The following is an 18,269-nucleotide window of genomic DNA, read 5'->3' as shown; positions in this document are numbered from 1 at the left end:
CCGTAATACACCACGAGAAACTCCGAGAAAATCCCCTATTGATATTTTGTTGGAAGCTCCGTAAAATTTATTATGAAAACTCCAGACAGATTCCCGTGAAAACTTCTAAGAGCTTCCCGCGTACATTTTTGAGATTTTCCTGTAGAAGCCAAATAATTTTCGTAAGAAATTCTGAACATTTTCATTTAGAAATTCCAAACAATTTCTTGGGAAATTCCAAACAGTTAGCTTCCCTAGGATATCCAAAAAAAAGCCAGGGGGAGGTTCGAAAAATTTCCCGGGTACACTTTAAAGTGTTTCCCGTGAAAAGTCCGGGAAAAAACATCCAAAAGAAAAAAAAATATGGGAAAACTTTCCATTCGATTTTAAAGGCAAAATTCAAAAGATTTAATTGTTTATGTCTTGAAAATATTCCTACAAAATCCAGAAATAAACAACTTTTATAATCGAAAGCCGCCACCGACAATTTTTGGACCTGTGCAGAGCTTTTTTGGGCACATATCAAATACCTACCTGGATACCTGGTTGGCTGTAACCGTGTGGTGATAGTGGCGTTCTTCTGCACGCCAGATCTGCCGCCAGAGGTATGCCGAGTTCTTGTCTTAGCACATGCACAGCCAGTATTGATAAGCATCCTGGAAATGTCGGTTATATTTCCGAGCATTTTATTGTCTGCATTAATATTTGCAGCATATCATAAATATGACACAAGTATTAAAACGGCCAGGCCCACCATGCAGGCTTGATGAATTCGAAAGTTCATCGCTCTGTTTCAAAACACATAAGGTCACAAACGAAGTTGACACTTTGTCTGCAATCCGAATAGTTGATTTAGAGCCACCAAGCGTCACTCGTAATAGTCTTATCAAATTCGCCGGAAAACCATGTTCAGACAATATCTGCCATGTTCAGACAATATTCTTTCCAGTGAATTGAACGCTGCTTTAAAATCCATAAACATATGGTGAGTTTGCAAGTTCTAATCCCGGATTTTATTAGGGATCATCATCCTCTTCTTCTCATTATTGGCATTACATCCCCCACTGGGACAATTCCGCCTCGCTGCTTAGTGTTCATTCAGCACTTCCACAGTAATGTGGTGAATCGATTGATGCAGCTGTTCTTTTCCGAGATTTAGAAGCCCAACCGGTATCTTGTCCTTCCCAGCAGCTTTGTTGTTTTTAGCTCATTTAGAACCTTCTTTACCTTACCGAGCGTTGGTGGTTCTACAGCTTGTCCGTCGCCGAGTATGTCGATCTTGCTCCTTAAAACCTCTTTTTCCCCAGTTGAACGAATCTTCGAAGTGTTCCTTGCTCCACAGTCTAGTTTATTAGCAAAATCTCCTCTCGGTCATTGCACATGGCGGGCACTGGTCCAGTCTTATGCCGCGCCCCATTGACAGTCGCGCAAAATCTCCGCATATCGTTTCTATCCATGTTCTACTATGCTTCAGCTGTTACACTTTATTCAAAATGCACAATAATTAGAACGTTATGAAAACTTGATTTGCATACGGCAAGAGAAAGGTTTAGGAAAGATGAAAGATTTACCAGGTTTTGTACCCTAATTTATCTAAGATGTTTTTTTTTTATGCCAGTAAAAACCATGAGAAATCGTTTTGGAGGGAAAATATTTTTTTCAAATCGGAGAGCAGCGTTCTTCTTTTATTAAAGCAAGTTCTTGAAGAGAGATCAATTCCCCTCCATATTTTTAAATTCAAATTTTGACAGCACTCCAAAAACTCGGTTGTGTATCAATAACACAAAAAATTTACAGACTGTCACACATCGGTAAAGTTAAAATATATATTTCTTAGAGAATCTGTGCGAAAACCGCGTAAGTTTATTCATTTTTGGCCGTGATACATCGGAAATGAGAAAAGGTGATCCGATCTCCCCTACTTTTCTAAACAATTCACACTGAATTTAGCATGGGCAACTATTTATCAGACTTATCTCTTGTTATTGAAAAACATTAGAAGCCGTTTATTTGCACACTACAGATATATGCCTTTATTTACCTATACAACTATTAGGAATAAAGTTGAGTACTAACTCAGTGATAACACAATATTTGCTGGCCGTGCAAACATACTGCACGGTCTATCAGTAGAAGGAGGATGCGGAAGTTTTTTTCTATATCTTTCAGCCCAAGGCTGGCTCGTCTCGTATGCGAAAATTGCTCTAGCCGTGATAGATTTTAAAATGGCTGCATAATCGATTTTTTACGTCATACACAGCAAATAATTTTGAAAATTCAACGTCGTGTAAAATTGCAGCTAGTCCCAACAAACGAATAAACACTCGATATTCAATTAAATTCGATTGATTTTTACAAGCAAAAACGGTTTAAATTTATTTCGATTTAAAGGGACAGTAAGATCGATTGAATGTTACGTTTATTTGCATGCTCCAAATATGTGCATGAAAATACATTTAAAATCACAACATATTTTTATCTGTGTATAGTTTATTAACTAGATTCAATCTTAAAATCATTACTTCATATTTCAAGCAACAATCGTGGTGAAAATGAAAATTTGTTCTACGACACCATTCAGTGCCAAGCTATGTTTAACCTTTACGTGCACTCACCCCCATCCCACTACTCAGAACGGACCATTTTTCGAGGGAACGCGCCAACAAATATCGAAACATATTAAGTATGGACTGAATCGAACATGTAACATGCAGCAGACCAGCCGGAGGACCATGCACATATGTATGGTTTGGGACATGTTTCGTTGATATTGTTTACAAATCACTTGAGGTCATTTTTATGACAAATTATATTCTTGTTTCGGACACGGTAGGGGGAAAGTGGCAAAGCGTGCACGGCAGGTATAGTTCACACACACGGTTCGTAGTCCCAACGCAACGCATGGCTTTGTGTATTTTCGTGTTCTGACGCTGCACTTCAAGCCTCCCTCTTTCCTGTAACCATAAATTGTGTTTACCCAACGCAATCGAGTGTTTGTTAACAAGGTGTATCAACAAGTTTTTGAAAGTGTGTTTTAGATGGTTCTGTGCGACTGTTGGAAAAGCTAGGAATAATTTTATTCTACAGCGATTTCTGAGAACAAGGACATTACTATCAGTATCAAATCTGTTGTGTTAAGTCATGTGCTTCCAAGGTTTCCATCAAACCAAATGTTCCGAATCTAATTCTTCCTATGAAACATGAAACAAGATGATGAAAAAAAACTAATGACCCTCCAAAATACTCTTCATGCGTGATCCTCGATGGGCGCAAACGATCGCCGAAAACTCACGATGAATTTAGATATCCAAATTAGTTCAGTTTGCATTCGGGAATAACTTAAGAGGATTTGGAGATTTCGTTCCACTTTTGCCTGCCAATGAATGGATCGACGAAAATGTGCTGATGCGTTCTCGTCGTCGTGTTCTGTTCCTCTCAATATTCTCTAAGGTTGAATGTTCCGAGACCCATATGGAATGACAGAGGCGGGCTGAGGGTATACATTTAATAGGGGCATTGCACAGGCTGTGAAAAATAAGTACCACGTTGCTAGCAATATTGTTATGATCTGATTCGCTTTTTAAAACAAAAACGCATCTTTGGAACATTTGAATATTTTCTTATGGTTAGATAAAATGGCTAAAATGTGTATCTGACGGTAATGCATTCATTGTAATAGAAGAATAAAATATTGAACGCAAAGCACGCTTACTGCTGAAAAAAAAAAACCAAAAATGAGAAACATGCCCAAATGCATCTCAATTCTCTATTTTCGATGGGATCCAGCTGCGACATGAAACACCAGAATAGTAAACTTAAATTTAAATCATTTTTTAACATCATTTGGATCTTAAACTCTCAGCGGTTCTATTGTCGTTTTGTTAAAGATTTAGATGCATCCACAACCGATCTATTATTTTTAAATAGTATACTAATACGAATCAAAGACGAGTGCACAATTATTTATTTCATCTGGTACCCCCTCCTCTTAGATACCTCTGAAGCCACAGCACACCACATGTATCACAATCCATGCGAAGGTGTTGGTCGGGGGTGATACGGTTTCGAGTTGAGTGTTTTTTTTTTGGATGCCGCCAATGAGTCTCGGACGTGAAGAACCACACCAGAAGAGATGAAAAATTATCCCAATGTCTCATTGTTCTAGGATTGTCGGCCAGCCAGCCGGTTTTCGGCGGCGTGGTCTATCGCGAGTTAAGGTTCTTAGCCGGAGAGAACTAGCTGTGGCATATTCCCTGTGCAGTTACCACCGACCGCATTAACCTATGCGATGATGTGTGCGAGACGATTGAAACCATTCTGAATCCAGAAAAAAATCTCCGAAAGAGCTTAAAAATTTAATGCGTTCGAGCTGACTCGTCGCGCGGCATCTTTGGACTTTTTCCTCCTTCTTTCTATACATGCTTACTTATAAACAGCATGACAATTGATTTCCGAACTGTGAAATTGTTATTTTTGCTCGCAGTTTACCTGTGCGTGATGGGGAATTATTGCGAGCTCTGACCGACCGCCATCGAAGGTGAGTTTGACGGATGGAAGATGCATTTTCTGGTTTCCGGAAAGAATGAATGCGTACTATTGTTTCTGCACCCCACCATAAATGGGTCTGGATTTACCGTAATCAGAGAAGAAAGGCATTAACTGTGAAGTGATTCAAATTATAAATCGATTGCTTTGGAAGGATCGTTTGAACTTTTACCTCCAAAACTACTCATGCTGAATGAATGATGCAGCAGTCGTTATACGCAAAAAAAGCGTTTCTATATTCGTGAACCAGCAAAAATACACCGTGATTTAATTCATGGATTCGGGAACACCAGTCACGTTTTCCAGAACGTTCCAGAAAACGTGACTGTGTTCCCGAATCCGTGGCTGTTGTTCACGAAAAAATACACCGTGAACTTGTTAGTTCACGAATTCATGAACTCTTTTTTTTGCGTGACAATATTCATACAACATTTTAGTAACATTTTGAAGAATAATAGGTTTCTAAAATGGACGCCATGTATACAATTGAGCCAAATACGTTGATAAATAATTCAATCGTTTACGTTGATTTGAACCGGTGCCAGCTAAAGTGGTACGCATTGAGCACCCATTACAGGAGACGCATTTTCCCGGAAACCACGAATAATAAATTCGAATTAACAAAGTTCTACGACCATATCTCCCAAGCCTGTTTTTAATAATATTACCAAAATTTGTAATGAGAAATATGGGCAGTTTTTCACTAATCTCAAACTAATTGATGCATACAGCACTTGTACCCCTATACGTTGACGTTACGTTGTAAGTGGTAAAGTGGTACATGTACAGTAGGGTGTCTCAAAAAACATTATGTCCGAAAAGTCATGGTGCACAATCCGAGGTTCTGAGAAAATAGTTTAGAGGATCCGACAGACCAATTTTTGAAAAAAAAAAAAAAAAAACGAGATATACATCAACATCGCTAGGTAGTAAACAATAAATCGTATCCGTAAAAATAGCCTCGTATCTGTAAAATTTGTTTTTCTTATGCTTTATCAAATATTATTCAAAATGTATTTTAATCTATCGAGTTTCTTAGTGATGAACTTTGTACTTACTTAAAAATCACTCAAATAAAGAAAAAAAAAAAAAAAAAAAAAAAAAATATCGAGTTTCTACATTTAACTAATAGTTTTTTCAACAATTTTGACGTTTTTGACATCACGTGAACATCCGCTCAACCCGTGGCTAAAGCATATAATATATTCTACTTCTGACGCGTGGTTTTGAAAACTAATTATTCAAAATTATGCCATTTTTGTGATAATAAATCATGAAAACATTCTTATATACATTCAACCAGTTAAAGCGATCTTATCATACTAAAGAACACTAATGGTTTCCATAATTACTAGTGTGTGCGGTAGGGGAGAATTTTCCCAAACCGACCCCCCTAAATGGCAGAGGTTATGAGGTCGCGAAAAATGAATTTGCTGCCCAGGTTTTGTAATCTATATTTTGGCGGGTACATTATTATATATTACTGGGGTTTTTAGGAGATACAGGGAGTAAATTGAAAGTGCTGAAAGTGCTCGAATAGATAAAGAAAAACCCAGCCGGTCATTCCAGCCGAAGTACGAGGGCCGATTAATTGAGCGAGGGCCGAAAAAATGAGCATCGCTAAAATAACAACTACGTGAAAATATAGCTTCTTATCTGTCATTTCCAGGGTATTTTTAAAAAAATGGAACCTAATCTAATATCAACCGCCAGTTACAAGTCACTCACGAGTTAATCCTTTTATGCATTTTTAAACCATTCTTCATGAATCAAATGCAATAAATGAATGTTCTTCATGTTATTTTATTTCAAAGACTCAAATGCGAAGAAGAAGAACGGAGCCGAGATTATTAAATTAAACATTGCCGCTTCGGATTACCGGAAAACATTACCACTTCACAATGGTTAAACCTACCGGTATTTTATAACAGCAACCTCTTCCTGATAAATTTTGTTTGATTTTGTTACACTTTTTGGATTGAAATATAAATTAGCGAAATTCGTATAGATTAATACTGATATATGAGAATTTTTAGATTGATTATTTGAGCTCGTAAAACAGTGGGAGTCCGACATTCAAGTTAAAACAATTTCTAAAAACCTAACGGTTTATTACATATTAGATTTCCAAGGATACTATTATCGTGCTATTTTAATTATTTGAAATAAGCATGCTAAGGCCATGCTGGAGGTGGATGAGTTGTATCCTTGGTTCGTTCTAGGAAATTTGCAGGTTAGATACAAGGATGTTATCGATCATTTAGTAATTTGCGTTCGATCATTTAGTAGTTTGTCAATAACTCATTCCACAAGCTGAAATTCAAAATGTGTTGTATGGTGGACTTGCGAGTGCGAAGGTTTTTCTACAACTCTGCCTAATTGTTCGTTATTAGGAACGGGCTTGGTAGTCATACGGCTACTGCTTCTGCCTCATACGCAGGAGGTCGTGGGTTCAATCCCAGGTCCATTCCATTCTCCTACTTTGTATCTTTCTCTATATTTCTCATGTTCTAGCAATCGCAATTCTAGGATTCCATACCGTTTCCATTACAATTCCTATACCTTCAACTTGAGTATTCTAACAGTAGTCTGCTAGAATTGAAAATGAACTATAGAGCTCGTTTCCTACATTAAATTAGAAATTCCATCAGTTGCTTTCTCCTATCTATCACATTGGCAGCTCGTTAACCAAGACGGACCTCTGCCTCTCGAACCTAACCCAAAAATTCCGACAAATTCCGCATGAACTCGTGGCAAGTGCAGAGGTATATTCGGTTTGCAGCGGGCGAGTGATTGCATCATCATTTCCTCCCCTTCCCTACATTGACTTGCATTCTGACGTGGCAGGCGCCAGTATGACCTAACAAATAAGATCACCAGTACTTGTACATTGAAGATGTGTGCTAGTCCCAAGCAAACATCTGTTGGTTCCCTGTGCAAGAACAACTGATCTGGTCATAATAGAGTAGCAACTACGAGCAGTCAATCAAGCTCAAGCTCAAGCAAGCTCAACTCTGCTTAATGGTTCGTTATTAGAAATCAACTAATAACGGAGTTATAACGCTAGTTGCAGTAGCTTAAACTAAATGATTGGAATTTTGTTATAATTTAGTCTAAGTTACTGAAACTATAGTTATAACTCCGTTATTAGTGGTATTCAAACAACGAACCATAAAACAGAGTTGCAGAAAAACCTTCGCACTAGAAGTCCACCATACAACACATTTTAAAATTCATTCTTCTGGAATGAGTTATTGACAAACTAAATGATCGAACGCGAATTACTAAATGATCGATAACATCCTTAGATATTTTCTCGGGATTCCAATGTGGGATGATTTTTCTAAAGATAGTTTTGGTTTTGAAGATAAGGAACACAGGTTCTATGGAGCTTTGACAAATATTAGCGAGGTTTAATCATTAGTAAAGCTTTTTGAAATTACGCTTCTGATAATTGTTCATCTAAGATTATTTCCCCTAGATAGATGAATGAAAGTGAAGTTTATCGTTCACTTCGAAGTCTGGTGGCTTAACCAAGAGTCATGAGAACAAATGTTTTTTTTTTTCAATAAAATGCATTTGATGCATAAGGCAGGAGTTTGATTTTCGATTATTGGTTAACTATTAGAACTGTTAGACAATTTGGTTTTCAAAATTAAATTAAGTTCATCCCTTTAGCACGATTTTTCGGGTGTGATAGTATTTGTTATAAAAAATGGGGTGAAACTTAGCTGCTGGTTAAAAGATTCACAATATTTGTAGCAACATGAGTTGATATTTATCGAGTTCGGCTTCGTTATGTACTTTAACGCTTGAGCTCTAATAAAACAGTTTTTAAGGCCGTAACCTGGTAATATTGCATTCCCCCTTAGCTTTTACATGACAATTGAAATACAAAAAATCCAGGAACCTTATTAAAAATGGAAAAATGGTTCAACAAAAAAAAAGTTCCGTTTCAGTGAGATAAAAAAAAAAGTTTTTCGGGACCCTTCGGTAGATTTTTTTCAAATAGTCAATAGTCACGTAGTGAAAATTTTGTTGATGCTCATTTTTTTTTGTTTCTAAAGGTCCTCATACACACGCCGTGACGTAGTTTTAGTTAGTACATTTGTTCGAATTTTAGATATACCCGCAGTATCTAATATCCGATTGCAAAAAAGCATTCCATGACAATATTTTAACTTCCGTTATAGTCAAGAGAGCTCAAATCAGTAAGCAAACGTTTGATATCTCGAAGTGAAACTATCTTGCAACATACTCATTTTACACAGCTGAGTTGATAAGTATGTGAAATATTGTGTTGGTGTACAGCGTGCATGGTGATGTTAAAAATGTAAAAATCTAATTTTATGTTTAAAAAAAACATATTTTGGCATCCTCAAGGCACAAGTGTGAAAGTCATGAGGAATATAAATGGACCGACAGTTTGTCGTTGAGGACACGCTAGTTATAATTTTTTTTATCGATTTCAATCTTTCCCAGAATAATCAATCTAGCTGTGATGATGCCGGAAAGTGTCTGTCGTGGCCGGCCCCAACTAAGAGGACCGTCTATTAAGCACGGTCGCGATCCCATTCCAAACTGGAAAATCGTCCGTGTTCTCGGAGTGGATATCGATCGGCGGCTCACCTTTCTTCCACACTTCCGGGCCGTTAAGGTGGCTTGCAAGTCCCGGATCAGCCTGATAAAGACCCTGGCCAAGAAACACCGCACGAATAACAGGTTCCGAGTAGACGAAAATAGCTCAATATTATCAAATGTTGATAAGATAGCAAAATGAGATATTGTCCTGATTGAAATGAGAGATAAAAGATCGGACGACAATATCAATATTTTGCACTAAAATATCATGAGGAGATCAAGTTATGCTATTTGTAATAAGTGATCAACATCATGTGCCGTTAGCTTGTTCTTATCCATCGCATATCTTGATATTTCAATAATATTTCGGTGCAAATTGTTTATATTGTTGCCTGTTCTTTTATCTCTCATATCAATCATGTTTTGTTTTGTTATTCTGTACATAGCTTCTGCCCGGGGTACACTAGACTAAAAGAAGCGACTATATATACTATGGTCTGGAGCTAACCTGCTCCGCACGACCTGACCGACCTTTTATCCCCTGTCTTTAATAATTACGTCCGGCGTGCCTACGGACTCCTCCCTTCTACTCCAGTAGATGCAGCCTGCATCAACAAGCATCTGCTGCAAGGCCGCCTTCTTTGACGCTGTGATGTCAAGAGAGCACAGGATCCCTATCCTCGACGAGGCTGACCGGATCCTAAGAAACGTGGCCGGCATCGGTCTCCCCTCTCCTCCCAGTGGCGCGGGTCCTCTGACACGGAGCAAGAAGCTGGCTGATGCCTCTCGGTAGACACTATCGACTACAACATTATTATTATTTCTTTATTGAGACTTATGTAACGTAAGAATGTATCATTTTCAACTGCTACACTTTTGTGGCAACAATTCACTTATTGCATGCGTTAAATTTCGTATTATCGTGTTAGCCTCATGATATACGAATGCAGGAATGGTGACTTGGCTTAGAGTCCTCGCAGTTAATAACTGTGGAATTGCTCAATGAACACTAAGCTGTGAGGCGGCTCTGTCCCAGTGCACAATGGTCCCAGAGTCGAATCTAGCAAGACAAAAATGTTTGCGCCAAAACTATTAGTTTTAGATATATAGTGTCTTTGGGGAAAAAGTTCATACTTTTCGACGATTGTTTTTCCATGTAGTGAAATTAGGGTGATACCTATATTTCAGAAAGTAACAATATGAACTTTTTAATTTCTCGGTATGGACTTTTGAAATATTCTACAAAGTTATAAAACAATTAACTTTGAGCAACTTTTCTGAAGAAACCATTTTTCTATCACTTATGGTTTACAAGTTATGAGCTTTTTCGTTAGGGCGTCCTCAAAAATCGGTATTCTTCACATAGCTTTTTATACATTCATTTCTCGCATAAACTTTATTCCAAGCACTTTTCGGACTTTTGAATACGCACATTTTTGTTAAAGAACCATGGATCTATCTCTTATAACAAAAAGTTATTCGAGTTTGTGTATGAAAAACATGTTTTTTTCATATGCGTATATTTCAAAATGGAGCAAACCGATTTCCAATCTATTGGTTCTATTCGAAAGCTCACACTTTTCTGCGTTTATGGTGGGAAAACTGAGAGAGCGTTTTTTGTTTAAAGCGTTTTATTTCATTTTGAAAAAAATATGTTTTTAATCGAAAAACGGCTATAACTTGATAAATAAACGAGATAGGTCCATGGGTCTTCAACAAAAAGATATGTCTTTAGAAGTTCTAAATGTGGTCCATACAAAGTATCCCTCCAAAATCAGTACATAAAAATATATTTAAAAAAACGGTTTTCGTAAGGAAATAACGTTAGATCGAACAAAGTAGGCTGAACAAGAGAGCGCATTTTCTCGGTTCATCCGTTCATTCATACTGAATGTTTTCATACGCGTTGAGACTGTCATGTCTTTTGTGTGCCATGCTAAACATCAAACAGAAAATCAGGCTACAGGCTACAGGTTGGATATGTAGCGCTAAAAATACGTCACTTTTGAAGTATAGCCTTTGTTACAAGCCTATCTTGTTTTGATTAGATTTTTTTCGGTATCGCCAGTGGGAGAAAGCGAAGATGACCAGTGGTTAGCTACTGAAATGTTTTTATTACTATTACGTTAAAATCAAATCTTCACATTTGGCCGCCACGTGGTGCATCCTAGCGGTGAATGCTTGGATAGCACGTGCTATTTGTACTGCGGAGAAATTTTTTACATCTATGAGAGCTTTGGAAAATTATCACGAAAGTTGTAATATTTGTTGCAAGGCACAATAACGTCAAAACAAAATCATACGCTCTGTCGACCAGCCTACTTTGATCTAACTAACGTTTATTTCCTTCCGAAAACCGTTTTTTATAAATATATTTTTATGTGTTGATTTTTGAGGGATACTTTGCACGGACCACATTTAGAACTTCTAAAGGCACATCTTGTTGTTGAAGACCCATGGACCTATCTCGTTTATTTATCAAGTTATAACCGTTTTTCGATTAAAAACATATTTTTTTCAAAATGAAATAAAACGCTTTAAACAAAAAACGCTCTCTCAGTTTTTCCACCATAAACGCAGAAAAGTGCGAGCTTTCGAATAGAACCAATAGATTAAAAATCGGTTTGCTCCATTTTGAAATATACGCATATGAAAAAAACACGTTTCTCATACAAAAACACGAATAACTTTTTTGTTATAAGAGATAGATCCATGTTTCTTTAACAAAAATGTGCGTCTTCAAAAGTCCTAAAAGTGCTCGGAACAAAGTTTATGCGAGAAATGAATGTATAAAAAGTTATGTGAAGAATACCGATTTTTAGGGACCGCCCTAACGTATTTGTTGAAAAAGCTCATAACTTGTGAACCATAAGTGATAGAAAATGGTTTCTTCGGCAAAGTTGCTCAAAATTAATTGCTCTACAACTTTGTGGAACATTGCACAAGTCTTTACCGAAAAATTAAAAAGTTGATATTATGAACTTCTGAAATATAGGTACCACCCTAATTTCACTACATGGAAAAAAATCGTCAAAAAATATGAAATTTTTTTCCAAAGACACTATATATCTAAAACTAATAGTTTTGGCGCAAACATTTTTGTCTTGCTAGATTCGACTCTGGGACCATTGTGCAGTGTGGGATGTAACGCCAATGAATGTTCGTCACTTTCACCAAAACTCTATATACTATTCTTTCAAAATAGTGGATGTCAAAGTAGCTGAAGGTAATAATTTTACCTTCTCATGCACAAATAACATTAAATTACATTGATCATGTTTATAAGAAGATATTTATGGAAAATCTTAGGTGTTTACTATTCACTAGGGCTTCCACTCTCGGGAAGGATTTCCCGGGAAATGAAATTTCCCGGGATTCCCGATTCCCGGGATATGAACATTAGTTTCCCAAATTGAGTCTTGCTAACCAAATCTAAGGTACTAATTAATAATATTTTACTATTATTTGCTCTTCGTTCTCTTAATAAAACTTTGTTTTTTAAATTAATGGAGGAAATGTCCTCTTCCAATAAACAAACCAAAATCCTTTTCATTTCCCTATATCCACATAATGATAATTAATGAAATTATGCATAAGTAGAGTTGCTACTGAATTGTGCGAAGCTATCCTAAACCGTTTAGAAATAGCCGGAATAAATCAACGCAGATGCTTGTGCAGGGCGACATGTTTCAAATATCACAGATCTTTGAGTATATGGATTAGGAATACGACATGCTTCAGAAGGCGACAATGGGCCTAAGAAAACTCTCGTCAGGACACTGTAGACCTTATGTTTGAACATGATCTAGAATCTGCAAAATAAAGATGAAATCTCTAAATTCTCTGGTGCAAAGGAGATAAAGCTTTTGGACATGGACGGCAAACTTGCTCAAATACTTCAACAATTCTAAGTTTATTCTATGCTGCCATATCAACTGTGTTCTTACTTTCAATCTCAGCAATTATATGCAGTGAAAGTCGTTCAAGTCTATGTTTCGTATTTTTCTGTAGACAGAGGGTTAATTCGTCGGTATTTTATTTTAAAGATTTCATTTTCATTAGACGTATTCACGTTTTCGAAAATCCGGGTCCCAGGAAATTTCGATTTTATTTTCCGTTTCCCGGGTAGTTGATTCCCGAAAAAATTTGAAGCTACAGTTTACTCAATTTTGCGACAACCTGAAGGCAGAAAAAATATTTTAAGCTCTTTTTAGTGGAATGTATTCAATAGTCTAAGACGAGTTAAGTAACTCCATTCAATTCCACCAATTATTTCGATATCTTTGCAGATATCGTTTTCTCTTTTCGCCTTACTCACTTCCGCCTTATGTTCCTTGAACCTTATATCTAATGATCTTTTTGTTTGGCCTACATAGATTTTTTCACATTGTGAACAACTTTTTTTTTTTAAATAACATTGCGAATTTAGATCTAAGGTTTGAACCTAAAGGCCTTTTTGTGATAATTTTCAAATAAATATGTAAACATCGAAAAAAAATCATACGTCACCTACTGGGGCATTTCTGCCTTGCAGCTTAGTGTTTATTTAGCACAGTTATCAACTGTGAGGTTTTTAAGTCAAGCTACTATTTTTTCACTTGTATATTATTAAAGTAACACCATGATATCTTATGCCAAGGATTGAGAAAATTTCCTGCATCGGACCGGGAATTAAACCAAGCGGCCTTCAACATGGTCTAGTATTGTTGCCGCCCATCTTACTACACGGGTAAGGAAGGCCCCGTACTGATAAATAATATTGAATTGCATTAAAAGAAACCTAGAGAACTAATTGATTGCTGTTGCATTTTTTAAAACATTCAACTAATCCAAGGTGTATGCTCAATTTTTTAAGCGACTGTATTTTGTTCATCTATGCTATGGAGATTTTTCTCGAACGCTGTTTCCTCAATACCAAAAATCATTCTATTAAATAGAATACATTTTAACAACCTCTTCCAAGCACTAAATCATTATGGTGTGACAGCTTTGAGCTCCCTGTTTGTAGGCTTTACCACATTACACCCACTAAACATGAATACGTACACACATTTTCGGTATCATGTTACTAACCACAGCTCGTTCGCCCAGCTGGGAACGGATGAAGTAATATCTTCCGCCTCGGACCGGGACCTTCAGAACGCTCACTTACGCTTTCGGATCGGTTCAGCGGGTTGCCAACCGGCCAGAACGATAAAAACAAACCCCGCTTCGATGACAGTCAGCGCTGTGCCAGTAGTGGCTGTCGTCGTCGGCGATAGACGCAAAGGTTCATCCCATGCGAGCCAGCCAAAGGCGAAGAGAACGTTCGTCGCTGGCTCGACAAGAGGGTCTCGGGCAAAACGCACTTAAAAGCATCATTTTATTAAATATGTATGAAATTAGTCCCTCTACTTTGGGATTCTCTTTCGAACCTAGCGCACTCGTTTGGTGTAATGTTTGCACATCATAAGAAGAAAGCTGACACGTTTCTAGATGTGTGACGAACTGCTGCCATCGCTCGTCGCCTCATGTGTCCGACGACCGAAGGGCATCATCTGGTGTGTCCATGAGTGGCACAGCTGGACATTCTTTTTCTGGTTTCTCGACGACGGCGGTGGCGGTGCAGCTCGGCCGTCGCAACGAAGAGATGAATATATGGAGAAAGTAATTGTATACTTCAATTAGTAGGTGCTGGATGTGTTTTAAGGACACCAATGGACTGCGCACTGTGGACAAGTTTCTTGTCCTCTCCTACTGAGTGCACCGAAGTGTCTAACCTTGGAGCGACGGGTGGTCTTTCTTGGATTCCCAGTCGATAACATTTGAATGTTGATGGGAATGGTTCATAGATGTAGTCAGGGTATCTATCAGTTAAGGCAATGAATCTCAAATCCAATAGCGTAAATCTGTGTGCTCTTCAAATATATAACATGTTACCAGTCGGTTCGCGTGAAATAACCCATCAATAATTCAATAATTCGGCCCTCCTTAGCCGTGCGGTACGACGCGAGCCACTCAATCAAATTAAATATGTAGGGGCAAAAATGGCCCTCTTAGGAAAAACGACAGGTAGGGATTTTAAAAACTGCTCAGTAGAATATAAGCATGAAAGTATATGGAGACGCATGGTACATTTGTGCGATGATTTATCTTGTGACTAAACTTTTTATGTAAATTTCGCTTTTTTCAAATAAATTATTTGTATGGAACTGGTATTAAGGGAAACGTGAAACTAATTGCATGTTGGAAAGTACGTGTTCTTGGTTAGTATGGTGAATACTGCGATCAAGAAATCATTAAAATCATGACTTCAAACAGCAAATTCCCAGGCGTCTGTTAAGCGATTTAAAAAAAAAATAACGGTTGTCTTATCCGCATAATCCAGTTTCCTGTTTCTAGATTATTAATTTCAGGCCTAATTTCACCCCCGTTTTCAGGTCTGTTTCTTTCAATTTTATAATTATGATGGTGTGATGCGGATGTTCTCCAAATTGTTCTGGAATTCAAATCAATTGGTCTACAAGGTCAATTTCGCCTGGTATCCAATCCACATCAACCCAGCATGCCCATAAAAGTCCTTAAACCCTTGCATATTATATGCAGTCCAAATTAGTTTAATGCAGATATTCTAGCTTCACCATATTGTTCTGGAGCTCAGATTAATTCAATTGGATACCAGATCTGAATTCCGTAACAATTTGGAGCACCTAAAACATCTGCATTAAACTAATTTGAAGAGCACATACTAGGCAAGGGCTCTAGAGACTTGTATTGACATTCTGGGTTGATTTTGGATAAATATTGCGTGTAGATGACCTTGTAGATAAACTTATCTGAACGCCAGAAGAATTTGGAGAGTCTTCAACATCTGCATTAAAACTTATTTAATCTGCACATAATACGCAAGGACTCAAGGGATTTTTATAGACAGACTGGGTTGCTTTCGGTTTAATACCAGGAGTGGATGAGTTGTAGACCAATTGATTTGAACTCCAAAACAATTTGGAGAACCTATAACATCTGGGATGAATTCCAGAACATTTGGAGAATGTAGAACATCTGCAATAAACTAATTTAAACTGTACATTATACGCAATGGCTCTATGGACTTGTATAAATATGCTGGGCGGATTTTGGTTAGATTCCAGCGGAGTTTGCCGGGTAGACTAATTTATTTGAACTCCAGGAAAAATTGGAGAATCTAGAAAATATGCATCAAACCTATATAATATGCAAGAGCTTGGGGGACTTGCATGGACCATCTGGGTTGACTCCTGTAATAAAGTTTTTCTGAATCAGTAAATTTTACTAATATTGAATTTAGTAAATCAAAATTGTCTACATTCTAAATGACAGCATCCGTACTCCAGCTGATCTTGCTAAAAAATTCTGGATCCCTTTAAACATAACAAACTAGCAAACTACAGGAAACTAGATTAGGTGGATAAGACAACCGTGGATGAATTGTGAAAATTTATTAAAAGACAAGGCTCTAGGGACTTGTAATCATGATTCCAATGATTTCTTGATCACAGTATTCGACATGGTAACAAGAACATGTATTCTCCAACATGCATTTAGGCTCTGGTTATACAAGTTCCATACAAATGTTTGCACACTTGTCATTTATTTAATAAATATCCTATGATGAAATTTGCCTAAAAGATTTATGTAATACCAAGACGAATCATCGCACAAATATATGCTTCAATAGCACTGAACAATTTTTTATATCCTTTCCTATCGTTTCCTCTGAGAGGCCCGTTTTTTCCTTAAAAAACGCTTATGCGATTATTCAAATAATGTAATAACTCAGATTATCGTAATAACCTAATATTTTCAATTCCAACATTTGAAAAAAATGTAACAGCAAAAATTTATTCCTTCTGATTCTTTGTTTGCATATATAGCTACATATGTAGACAAAGAATCAGAAGGAATAAATTTTGGCTGCTACGCCCTTTTCAAATGTTGGTCTAGATATGCACATGCAATCATGCAAACATGCAGATGACTTCAACGCCGTTCAAGCGACGTACCTTTTCCTACTTTGTGACCAAATAATCTCGTAATTGTCCCAATCAAACGATAATCGCCATTAACCAGCCGATTTTAAAGGTCGAGAATGAGAAATGACATCTCGAATACAAATTTACTGCCGAACAGTGTTATCAATGTTTAAGAAAAAACATAGCCATCTGTTGACATGATTTGTTTTTTACTTATGAAGTATACAAACAATCGCAATTTAAAAAGTTCACAAAAATTACCTCACCATATTGATTGCAGATAAAATGGAACGCAACTTGTCTTTATGCTCTGCAGATAGTTGCTATTCTCTTGTTTTGTATTTTTTAGCGACAATTACACTTCTTGATTTCAGTTCATCGTTCATTGACATAGATAGTCTTTCAAAATCTGTGCTTTGCTTTCAGAAAAATCAGGAATCCAAGTTATTTTTAAGCTCATGTTTCACTAATTCAAGACCCATAACGATGCCGGGCTGCAAAATGGTGGGTTGACATCAAGGAAGGAGCGCCCAACAGAGCTCTGGTCCCCGCAAGTCCCTATCTCACGCTTCCACGGGTCGTCCGATGACAAAAGACCGCCAGCTAAGGGTTGTGTACTTAGCTGGTAGTGCAGCCTGGGCACTGTTGTCCTTCTGACATCAGCTAGAGTGAGAAGGTACGCCACTAGCGTCTGTTCACCAGGAGGTGCGGCTCAAACAGCGTCTGCCTGGTACCCAGCGGCTGATTAACGAAATGCTGTATCGCGTCAGCTATACCTAAGGTGGCAGCCCCATCATCGCGATGTAGGTAATGCGACCCCGGTAAGGTAGCTTACTGAAGCCTCTCAAATACCACGAAAAATGGAGATAGAAGAAAAAGAGAACGTTATTTTTGGCAACCGACCCGGCAACGAAATAAGGACTATGATTGGAAACTCGGTACCTGGAATGTCAGGACCCTAAATGAACCTGGACGAGTGAGCCTTCTGGCTCGTGAACTGCAGAAGGTTGGAGTGAACGTGGCTGCTATTCAAGAAGTCCGATGGCCTAGATCCGGAGAACGTGAATTCCGAGCCGTGGACCCTACGACCAATACTGCATTCAAGTATAACATCTATCACAGCGGCGGTGAAAAAGCAGAGCATGGAGTTGGTTTCGTAGTGATGGGCAAGCA

This window comes from Armigeres subalbatus, chromosome 2 (assembly GCF_024139115.2).
Source record: "Armigeres subalbatus isolate Guangzhou_Male chromosome 2, GZ_Asu_2, whole genome shotgun sequence".
Classification (NCBI taxonomy): Eukaryota; Metazoa; Arthropoda; class Insecta; order Diptera; family Culicidae; genus Armigeres; species Armigeres subalbatus.
The sequence above is the reverse complement of the archived record's forward strand: the minus strand, read 5'-3'. Positions refer to the sequence as shown.